At 41.9% G+C, this 10,391-nt stretch overlaps 1 long non-coding RNA gene across 1 annotated transcript in view; it reads left to right on the forward strand.

Annotated features, from left to right (window-relative positions):
- LOC116674100 (uncharacterized) overlaps positions 1–10,391 on the forward strand; it is a 12,071-nt gene that overhangs the window by 1,363 nt on the left and 317 nt on the right. The window lies entirely within an intron of this gene.

Consider the following 10,391-nt stretch of genomic DNA (forward strand, 5'->3'; position numbering starts at 1 on the left):
TTCCCCGAGCCACATCAACCAGCTCCGACTGGGAGGTCCTGAGGCGTTCCCAGGCCAGGTTGGAGATATAATCCCTCCACCTAGTCCTGGGACTTCCTCGAGGCGTCCTCCCAGCTGGACGTTCCTCCACCTAGTCCTCGGACTTCCCTGAGGCCTCCTCCCAGCTGGACGTTCCTCCACCTAGTCCTGGGACTTCCCTGAGGCCTCCTCCCAGCTGGACGTTCCTTCACCTAGTCCTGGGACTTCCCTGAGGCCTCCTCCCAGCTGGACGTTCCTTCACCTAGTCCTGGGACTTCCCTGAGGCCTCCTCCCAGCTGGACGTCCCGTCCTTACCCAATGCCCGAACCACCTCAACTGACTCCTTTGGACGTGAAGGAGCAGCGGCTCTACTCCGAGCCCCCCACGGATGACTGAGCTTCTCAGCCTATCTCTAGGGAGACAGCCAGTGATCAGCCCCTGGATCTCGTCGTTCAGTCATAAATGTTGGGTCATGACCAATATTCAACAATGTTATCGCATATTTCCTCATATTGTGCAGCTCTACTAGGAACTGGAATCTGGCTTGTGGTTGGAGCTTTGGATTGGTGCCTCCTGTAACACAAAGAACGCAAGTTTAATTGCAAGAACAATGCAGTCGAGGTGCCCTTAAGCAAAATATTCCATTTAAGCCAATGTAGACAATGACCTCAGCTAAAATTCCTGAAACATACTGCAAGGACTGACTGACGCCACAGGTCTGTGCAGGCTTAAGGAACCAAGTGTTGGCAAGGAGATTAACTTTAGCCTGGAGCTAATTTCATATAAAAGAGTATCCTTCTCGCACTTGAAACTACAAGCCATGATACCAATAATTGCACCCAACCCTCAGAAACAGAAGCTGTTTGTTGAGAAAAATCAGTAGCTCACAAATTTCTGTTTCTGTAACGTTTACTGGCTGACGCGGCTCTACAGTGGAACTTTTCTGACTTGACCCTGAACGGTCCCAGAGTCCATTCATCCATTGTCTTCTCCTCCTATGGAGGCAGCAACATGTTTGCATGGCACATGTCATCAGTCTTTTTTATTAAATCATTTCCACCCAGGAGGGTCAAAACAGACTCTTGTGCACATATCAGGCAGCACCGCTGGAATGTAACTAAGTACATTTACTCCAGTACCCCACCATTTGGATTTAAGTACAGTTTACTTAAGTCAACCATGTTGGCATTTTATAGTCTGTCCACCAGAGGACGCTCTACAACGTCCCTGTTAGTGATGGCGTTGCATAGTCTGTCCACCAGAGGACGCTCTACAACGTCCCTGTTAGTGATGGCGTTGCATAGTCTGTCCACCAGAGGACGCTCTACAACGTCCCTGTTTTTTCTTTAAGTTTCATATTTTAAGTTTGTATTTTTATACATTTTATTTATCAGAACTTTTATATATTTTGATGTTCCTCTGTTCTGAAAACAGAAAAAAATGTTCATATTATTTTAGTGAGAACTCATGAACAACTACAAATAACTTATGTTTTTCTGGATTAAACAAATATATACATTGGATTTTTAAATAACCAAATATTTGTATCGGTATCTGCCTTAAACATCCTTTATCGGTCGGGCTCTACTTTTTACTCCACTGCATTCATCTAACAGTTTTAGTTACTAGTTACTTTACACATTAACATTTTTGCACACTATGTTATCTGATGTTTTATTATAAAGTAACCTAGCAACAATGTAACAACCTACAGGTCCAGCTGAGATGATGAGACCATGAAACACACAGCTGGTTGGATCCTTTACTCTTTCTACAATGGGAGGAGACTTCTGCATTGAGTACTTTTTTAATTTTAGTACATTTTCCTGATAACACTTACTGAATTAACATTTTCAATGCAGGACTTTTACCTGTAACAGGATTTTTTTTTTACAGTGTGGTATTAGTATTTTTACTGAAGTAAAGGATCTGAATGCTGGAATGAGGACTAAGTGTCAAAATGACGTGGAGGAATGTGGGAGGTCAAAGTCTAGTTTGAAGCAGCTTTAATTTCTGTGTTTTGGGCGTTTTGCGGCTTGTCATTTTATAACTCACTGAGCGTCGGCGGGGTTTATGAACAGTACTTGCCCTCGAGTACCTGGGCTGCAGGAATTTGACTCTCACCTGCAGCACTGAGACCTCAAGTTACGAGGGCCTTGAATGTCACGTCTATTCAGGCATGTGGTGCAGAAATGTACCTTTGACAGTTGAGATCAACTGAAAAATATGGATTTCTGTCAACACTCAAATGGGACAAACATTAGGAATGTAAATCTGTAATTTGACTTTTTACTCATGTATGTTTTGTCTGAAGGATTGTACTTCTACTTACTGTGGAAAAAAGGAAATGAAAAAGGTCGCTTTGGCAAACTAAATAGTCAAATTGAAAGCTGGAGAAATCTTTTTTGCTGCTTTTGGTGCTTTTTTCAACATTTTTTCCGCTTTTTCTAATTGAATATTATTATTTGATCAAAAAAACAAGTTTTTCTGATATTTTTGTTGCTTTTTTTTCCACCGAGTTTTAACCCGCCAGCTGTCAAGATCTGGAAGTGTGGTTGTGTCGATTTATCTGTTCTTGTTTTATGCTTACGTGTTGTCTTGTTGTGGCTTATCTGATGTTTTCTCTGGAAGCGTCTCACACCCTCTCGTCTAAAAAAATTCAGTGAAGAGCAAAAATACCCTGCTTTTGTCTGTGCCAAAAAACGACTTCGACACACCGCCGCAGGGTGTAAGGATCGGGGGTGGGGGAGGGTGGAGTGTCATGGGTGTTGATTTCTGCTGAGCATCTGCTAGGATGCCCCACGGGGGGATTTCTTTTTTTTTTGCTTCGGAAAATTTGAGTTACTTAATAACTGGAAAACACAGCGGGCATGATAGGTTTCTGGGTTTGTAAAACGTAGAGATTGAAAGGCAAATGACCCAAATGGTAGTACAGACTTGGTGCGCAGCATTTCATCTGTATTTTCTCTGGTGTGGGCACCAAGAAATACCGTTTTTTTAGTAGCTTAGAGTTTCCAAAGTACCTTTTCAAAAGCAATTACTAGTAGGTATCTTTGACTCAATAGAAGGAGCGGATACACAATGAAATGACAAACTGGATTTAGACTCTGTGTACCATTTTCATGTTTGTGCTTCGTTTATGTACCAAAATACCTCAATTGTGCTGTCGGTTGAATTGAGGCGCGTGGTTTTTAGTTGTCAGGGCTTTTCATGGAAACAATTAGAAAGAACAGATCCTTTTTAGGCTTATTTTGTTGTTTTAAGACCCTGTTAACCGTAGTTTACAGTACAGTTGTACAGTTTAGGAAAAAAGAAGAAAATCAAAGATTTATTGATAGAAAAATGAAATTATTACTGCTAAGAGCAGAAGGACCTAAACTGGAATTCTTGAAATCAGTAATACCAAAAAAAACAGTTACTGTTCCATATGAACATATGCGTATACACTTATTATTTTTTAAATCCTAATAATTCTATTTGCATGCTTTTTCCGTCATGTTTCATTGCAGCCAGTGATCAGTACAGTAACTCATAGCAGACCTGACCCCTGCAGCCTCTGTGCTGCTTCCACCTGCTGGTTCATGGAAGTACTGCGAGTACATGAATGTATCCACTACATGGCCAAAAGTATGTGGACATGCGAACATTAACACCACCCACATGTGACAAAGCCCTCCCGTTCATCCTGAATGTGTTGGAGTGGCTGGTGCAGGCCGGTTGCATTCTCCCACACCAGACCGGGAAAGGTAAAGGTACTTTATAGTACTTCATTCTCTACATTAAACCTGTCCCTCAAGGGAGGGGGGGGGGGGGGGGGGGGAAGCCATGTACAGCGCCCGGGGACCAACGTCATTATAGTTTATATTTTTATTTTATTTTGACTTTTTATTTTCAAATTTAGTTTAGTTTTAATTAGTTTTTAAAGCGGGTTCGCTAGTTTAGTTTTCATGTTTTGAATAGGGGGGGTAGCTTCTGTTTCGGGAGAGGGGGGCTTTGCGCCCTAAAAAAGCAAAATACTTCTTATACGTCCCTGAAAAGCACTCAGGACAATAGTGAAAGGTTGTAAATTATATATGTTGCATGTTACATTTTGAAGCGAAATCCCTTTTTATTGTTTTCCTTTTGCTTCTCCTCCTCCAGGAAAACGCCACCGCGTTGCATTGTGGTATACGGGAGTGAAATCTCGGGTACATCGTACGTTAAAGCGCAGAGAATTTGAACACCACGTCAAAATGGCGAAATATGAAACAATATTTCCATGATAGGGAACAGTTTCCGACACAGCTTTTGTCAATTTGTAACAGGAAATGGTCTCTCAATATTTTTCAGAGCACACTTTAAAGGTGGGCAGTACCTAGGTCTGGATCGTGACAACTGTCCCCCCCCCCCTCCCCCTCCCCCCAGGAAACAGACTGTATAAAATAGGTGCTGCAATGCTCTCCCTTTTCTTCATCAAGGCCTCTATGTTTACAGACTTGTGGTGATGAACAATGTTGCTGTAGGTGCCAAAAACATCTGGGTTTGGTACTGCCAATTAGTTTTGTTTTGTCATGGTTCATGTGTGCAAGAAACATTATACTTCTTGGCAGAGAATCGTGCTTCATTTTTGGCCCTGAATCATGCAGGCCTAGTTTGAAGGGGAAATGTGCTAAGATGCACATTTCCCCTTCAGGAATCAAAATATATATAAACTGTATAAACAATACAACAATACAAATATAGAAAGACTGACAACCGCGTACTAGAACACATGAACCCGCAGTCAACTCATTGAGTTCCTGTGCATGTGTGCTTCCCCCACCAGTGTGTTACGGTTAAATGTAAAAGAACATACATCTGAGCGTGTGAATTGTGGGGTGTCCCTGAGGAGAAACCAGATACAGCCATTAAACAGAGACAAAGAAGCTGCCGTCATCCTGGATTTCTGTCTTTATGAGATGAGGCTTGTAGATGAGGAGAAGAGTGCCGGAGGCTTTCATGTCTCAACAAAGAGATTAAATGAGGCGAAGAAAGTGCATGACAAATGGCTGTAGAAGTTTAACTTTTAAGTTGGTGGTCCGTGTGATTACCGTTCTTGTAAAGATGGAAAGGCCACTAATCAGCTGGGATTAGATCCTGGGGACGGGTAAGAACTCTACAGACCTCCTCCTCACGGTGTCGGACAGACACTTAATCCCAAATATGGTCTTTTTTTTTTCAGGAGAATTATAACACGACAGGCTTATCAACTGAATTCAGAGAAAGATTTGTTTTTTTGCCGGTCTAAGAAAGTTAGACACACACTCACACAAACACGCACACATTCACACACTAGAGCCCGACCGATTAAAAGATTTTCAATGTCGATACCAATACAATTATTTTGTTATTTAAAAATCCGATATTCCAATATATAGGCCAATATATGTTTTTAAAAATCTATAAATGCGAAATAAAACATATTTCCCCAACATTAATTACATGTAGTTATTTGAGTTCTCCTCTGGTGGACAGACTATGCAACGCCATCACTAACGGGGACGTTGTAGAGCTGCCTCTGGTGGACAGACTATGCAACGCCATCACTAACAGGGCATTGTAGAGCCGTCCTCTGGAAGCAGACTATGCAACGCCCACCTAACAGGGACGTTGTAGAGCGTCCTCTGGTGGACAGACTATGCAACACATCACTACAGGACATTGTAGAGCGTCCTCTGGAGGACAGACTATGCAACGCCATCACTAACGGACGTTGTAGAGCGTCCTCTGGGGGACAGGCTATGCAACGCCATCACTACCAGGGACGTTGTAGAGCGTCCTCTGGTGGACAGACTATACAACGCCATCACTAACAGAGCGTCCTCTGGTGGACAGACTATGCAACACCATCACTAACAGGGACGTTGTAGAGCGTCCTCTGTGGCCAGACTATGCAACGCCATCACTAACAGGGACATTGTAGAGCGTCCTCTGGAGGACAGACTATGCAACGCCATCACTAACAGGGACGTTGTAGAGCGTCCTCTGGTGACAGCTATGCAACGCCATACTAACAGGGACGTTGTAGAGCGTCCTCTGGTGGACAGCTATGCACCGCCATCACTAACAGGGACGTTGTAGAGCGTCCTCTGGTGGACAGACTATACAACGCCATCACTAACAGGGACGTTGTAGAGTGTCCTCTGGACAGACTATACAACGCCATCACTAACAGAGCGTCCTCTGGTGGACAGACTATGCAACACCATCACTAACAGGGACGTTGTAGAGCGTCCTCTGGTGGACAGGCTATACAACGCCAACATAACATGGTTAACCGTCCAGTATTATTTTATTTTTTAAATAATCAGTTATCTGTCATTTTAAATGGGTTATACAGTATATAGATCTCAGCACACATCTGTATTACCATTTGGGTCTTTTGCCTTTCAGTTTTAGTGTTGCAAACCTAGTAACCCATAATGCCTGCTGTGCTTTCCAGTTAATAAATAACTCCCCAAAATTCCCCAACCTCTGGAGGAATCTGGTTTGCAATTAGTTGAGGTCGGGGAGATTTAAACTCCCACAGCTGCCCTTTTTAAACTCCCTCTTTCTACCTGTTTTTCTGTCTCTCTCTTACACCAATACCCTAAAATACTTTATGACAACGTAGCACATTCTATTAATTCTGCAGAAGCATTATGTGCCCCTGTATTTCTGGTCTGGAGCGTTTAAAGAGGAAGTAGACATAACATTCCAGCTGGAGCGTTGTGTGTGTTGTGGTGTGGTGGGTGTGTGTGTGTGTGTGTGTGTGGTGTGGGTGTGTGTGTTGTGTGTGTGTGTTGTGTGTGTGTGTGTGTGGTGTGGTGTGTGGTGTGTGTGTGTGTGTGTGTGTGTGTGTGTGTCAGCTGTGCAGAAAACAACACCATTCTTGATGGTCTTGAGTTTCCAAAGGACACTTCTGGTTTAGATTTTATTCTTTCTTTCGTGTGGGTGGGTGTTGTGTGGTGTGTGTTTGAGTGTGGAGAGACTCCAAATGAGAAGCACCAGGGGCCTTCATGAACTGACATCCACTAACTCATTGAAGCATAATGCCGTGGTGTGTTTACTTACCCTGCTCGTGGCCCTGTGCAGGGCAGAGCAGCTGACAGCTGATAGCTATGAAACGTTGGAAGCACACGGAGAGGGGCTACCACGCATGTGGAACAGGCTGCCGGGATGTTCCGTTCCGTGATGTCTTTTTGATATTTAAAATCCAGATGCCTGTAGAGATAGATGTGTAGCTTGTTCGTTCTCTATCAGGTAATAGTAATGATAATAATGGCAAATAATGCTTTTTTTAATGTAAAAAAAAACCTACATTCTTTAAAGGAAATGTCATGAACTGCCAATTTCTCATCTCATACTTCTGATTCATTAGATGCTTTTTATTCTGTTGCTGTGGAAGAGGAAAGAAAGAGAGAGAGAGCATCATAGCACAATCGGCATAGGTAAAGAAAAAGTAGACAGGAAGTCTCGCTCTCCCCCAAACACACACTCTGTAATTGCTTTTGGTAATTACAGCAAGGCCGAGGCGTATGAGCCATTCTGTTATTTGTCGGTGAGCTTTCCTTGCTCTTGGGTGTACAGTTTTCATTTTCATGCTTTGTTTTTGTATGAAAATACCACCCTTGTCTAGTTGGAACACAGTGAAGGCTCAGGTTGTCAAAGGTTGCCCATATTCACTTCATGTTTTTAAAGCAGAGCAAATCAGTTAAGATCATTTCCAATTGGATTTTGTGCGTTTTCTTTTCCCACATTTTCTCCCCACGCGTCCAAAACTTCTGGAACACACTGTGCATTTACTTGTTCCATTTGCAGATCTGTCCCTGACAACAGGAAGACAATCAGCCTAACTCTGTGTTTAGACATGTGTAAACCATCCTTCCTAAAATCAAATTAACAATCATTTGATTAAACTGTCGAGAAGCTTTGAAAGAGAGTTGTTCCAGCGACTAGTTGTAGTCCTCTCTGCCCTTCTGGCTTTTTCACACACTCCCCAAGTTATCCAATCAGAGTACTCCTCTTGTCCTGTTTAGTGTCCAGTGGAATGAGGACATATGCTGACAGCGGTAGCTGCGTTGTATGAATGCCCGAATGATGAATTTGTGTCCAAACCCGTCAAATGTCATGCAGCGTGGGCGTGGGAGGTCCGAGGGCTGGAATGTGTAACAGCTGGATGTCCCAGCTGGGCAGATGAGGCCTGGTAGCTGGATGATGGGCACACACAGGCAACGCTGGACGAAGTATTCAGATCCTTTACTTCAGTAAAAGTACTAATACCACACTGTTAAAAAATACTCTGTTACATGGATAAGTCCCACACTGACAATGTTACTCAGATAAAAGTGTGAAAGTATCATCAGGAAAATGTACTTGAAGTATTAAAAGTTAAAATACTCACATTTTAGGAACTCATATAGAGGGTCACACCCGAAAACTATATATTGTTGGATAGTTTACTTTATAATAAAACATCAGATTTCATAACCTACATGTGTTAAGTGTGCAGAAATCTTAATGTGTAAAGTAACTAGTAACTAAAGCTGTCAGATGAATGTAGTGGAGTAACTGGTAACTAAAGCTGTCAGATGAATGTAGTGGAGTAACTAAGTAACTAGTAACTAAGCTGTCAATGAATGTAGTGGATTAACTAAAGTAACTAGTAACTAAGCGTCATGATGACATGTAGTGAGTAACTAAAGTACCTAGTAACTAAAGTAACTAGTAACTAAAGCTGTCAGATGAATGTAGTGGAGTAACTGTTAACTAAAGCTGTCAGATGTTGTAGTGAAGTAACTAAAGTAACTAGTAACTAAAGCTGTCAGATGAATGTAGTGGATGTAACTAAAGTAACTAGTAACTACAGTGTCGATGAATGTAGTGGAGTAACTATAACTAAAGTCTAGTAACTAAAGCTGTCATGAATGTAGTGGGTAACTAAAGTAACTAGTAACTAAAGTACTAGTAACTATAGCTGTCAGATGAATGGTGGGTAACTAAGTAACTATACTAAAGTAACTATAACTAAAGCTGTCAGATGAATGTAGTGGAGTAACTAAAGTAACTAGTAACTAAACTGTCAGATTAATGTAGTGGTAACTAAAGTACTATACTAAAGCGTCAATGAAGTAGTGGAGTAACTAAAGTAACTAGTACAAAGCTGTCAGTGAATGTATTGGAGTAACTAAAAACTAGTACTAAAGCTGTCAGATGAATGTAGCGAGTAAAAGTAGAAAGTGGCATGAAAAAAGACAGGTAAAGTAAAGTAACTTAGTTACATTCCACCGCTGCACACAGGCCGTGTGGAGGAGGAGGGTGTGTTGGCTGGGGGGGGGGGAAAACGGACCCCCCCCCCCCCCATCATTATCTCCCATCTGTGAGAACCTGGTAGTGGTACGTTTTCCGAGGATTTTCTCCGATGAGGCAGGGAAGTGGTTCCCCCGGGAATGGAGCCCCCCCCACCTCGTCAGCTGCTGTCTTTCATTCATCCCTCGCTGTTCGCTGCTGCTCTTCTTTCTTCCCTGCCAGGGCTGAACAATATATCATTTTTTTTATCGTTGTCGCAATATCAACGGGCGTAATATACACATCTTGACAGGCTGCGACATATCCAATAGAGACAGAAAATATCAGTGGAAAGTTATAGTTTAAAAAGAAACTGTCATTCCTTTGTTAGTGGAGCCTTTTCTATTCACTCCAATGTTAAAGTTGTTCAATAAACTAATGTTGGGATTTATTTCCATTTGCTTGTTTTAAATTCAACAAGCAGTTTGTTTTAGCTGAATACTGAAAGCTGCAGAACAGAGTACACGTTCATAAATTTTTATTTATCGCAAGAAATATTATTGCAATATTCAACAACCTTATCACATATTTTCCTCACATCGTGCAGCCCTATTCCCTACGCTATATCAAAAAAGACATCACACAGTTTACAATGCGGCCGTTTCACACAATGTCACTTGTGACATGTTTTGCCCCCCCCCAACTAATAAATCAGACCGGTAGAATGCCAGTATTGTGTTACTGAACACCACGTTTGTTTTCTGAAGCCCTCTCTTCCTTTTTTGTTTTTTTATGATATGAAATCCCTCTCTTCTGCTGCATATCAGTCTCAACCTCAGCCTCTGTGTTATCGTAACCTTTACCTTTAACCATACATAACCATAATCCTCATCTCAGCTCAGTTTTAGTGGCCTGAAGATGTAAAGTATTTCACAAGAAATATGCAAAGTCCACATTATACTCACAATTGTATGTATTTCCAGTCTTGTATAAAGTACTTCAAAGCAAACCTTGAATGAAAAGCACAAGTATCTCATCAGAAAACGACTTCAGTAGAAGTTATATTTACTGTACTTAAGTAAAAAAAA

The sequence above is a fragment of the Etheostoma spectabile genome, chromosome 24 (genome assembly GCF_008692095.1).
Source record: "Etheostoma spectabile isolate EspeVRDwgs_2016 chromosome 24, UIUC_Espe_1.0, whole genome shotgun sequence".
NCBI lineage: Eukaryota > Metazoa > Chordata > Actinopteri > Perciformes > Percidae > Etheostoma > Etheostoma spectabile.